Source organism: Dendroctonus ponderosae, unplaced genomic scaffold, assembly GCF_020466585.1.
Source record: "Dendroctonus ponderosae isolate FM_Combo_2020 unplaced genomic scaffold, Dpon_F_20191213v2 Dpon_F_20191213_10, whole genome shotgun sequence".
Classification (NCBI taxonomy): Eukaryota; Metazoa; Arthropoda; class Insecta; order Coleoptera; family Curculionidae; genus Dendroctonus; species Dendroctonus ponderosae.
Window position 1 is genome coordinate 4,875,896 of NW_026017111.1, and position 1,230 is coordinate 4,877,125.

Genomic DNA, 1,230 nt, shown 5'->3' on the forward strand with positions numbered 1-1,230 from the left:
TGGGGGTGGGAATCTGTCAATAAATAAGGGTGAAATCACGGGCAGTACTGTTAGTTCAAATTCGCATTAGAGCAGCAATTATCAGTGATTTCGTGTTAGTGTAAAAATCAACATCAGGTGAGTTTTCTCACAGAGTATCCTTTTCAATAGTCCTTATTGGCTTAACATTCAAGATAATGTTAAAGAGTGAGTGTTTCTTCATAGAGTAACCTTTTCGACTTCACTTGAACATTCACTTTCTTTAAACGTCACTTTACCTTTCTTCTGTTGAGTCTTTATATTTATTTATCTTCTTTAATATTAAACTGGTTTTCTTTGAAAGTCTAGTTAAAGTTCAATACTGTTAAAGCTTCATTTAAAAGCATAAAAGTTCATAGAGAAGTACCTAGTGCTGGCTGTAGACGTACAACAGTACTTTAGTAAGTTTTGAGTCATTTGAGTAATGATGTTAGGGACGGGTACTGGCTGTGGATGTCCCGCAGTACCTAGTGGCCAATTAAGATACTGTTTATCATGATAAATGCCGGTGAATAGTAAGGCTTTTCCTGAGCAGATATTTCGCGCGCAGTACCCTTAATACCTATTAACAACTCAGGATTAGCAGGGTTTTTCTTGGGGAGGTATTTCGTGCGCCGTACCCTTAATACCTCTTAACAACCCAAGTTTAGATGTGGCAGGATGCAACTTCGGTTGTAGTTTTGCGGGGTTCAGAGATCGATTGATAATACTCCGATAGAGTAAAGTTACTACTGTAAATTAAGTTATAGGTAGATAACTGTTGACTCCAAGTGATGCACTCTAGGTGAGTCGATCCTTGTTTGAGGCACGTTTGGCGCTTGTGGCTGATTCTGACATGTTTTAATGATTCTCATAATAATAACATAAATCTAATTCTTGTTGAACTGGTTACTCAGCTACTTTTTCTAAATTGATTTCAGATGTATTCTCTCGATCGACCACCTGACGAACTGCCATTACACATTGTCTACCGTTTGGGAGTGTAAATATATGTTTTTATAGTAGTTGATGTTTACTTGTTCTAAGTATAAACGAACGCCCCTACACAATGGAAGTCCATATAAACCATCCAAACTAGGGCTCGGAATTTTTAAAAATCTGATATTCGAATATTCGTGTAAGACGTAAGTAAATAACGAAACCAATAAATTCTAAACGACCACCAAAGTGGACATAGAAGCCGTGCAGATAAAGGTTGACATGTACAGTAGC

The 1,230-nt window shown here is 37.2% G+C and overlaps 2 protein-coding genes across 4 annotated transcripts in view; one reads left to right on the top strand and one right to left on the bottom strand.

Moving 5' to 3' along the window:
- The window catches only part of LOC109534055 (spermine oxidase), a gene marked incomplete in the record, with an annotated part of 9,319 nt that extends 8,297 nt beyond the window's left edge, over positions 1–1,022 (top strand). Inside the window, 1 exon segment of the mRNA XM_048661972.1 lies at positions 939–1,022.
- LOC109534053 (ribosome-releasing factor 2, mitochondrial) overlaps positions 1–1,230 on the bottom strand; it is a 7,121-nt gene that overhangs the window by 1,761 nt on the left and 4,130 nt on the right. The gene's annotated exons all lie outside the window — the stretch shown is intronic.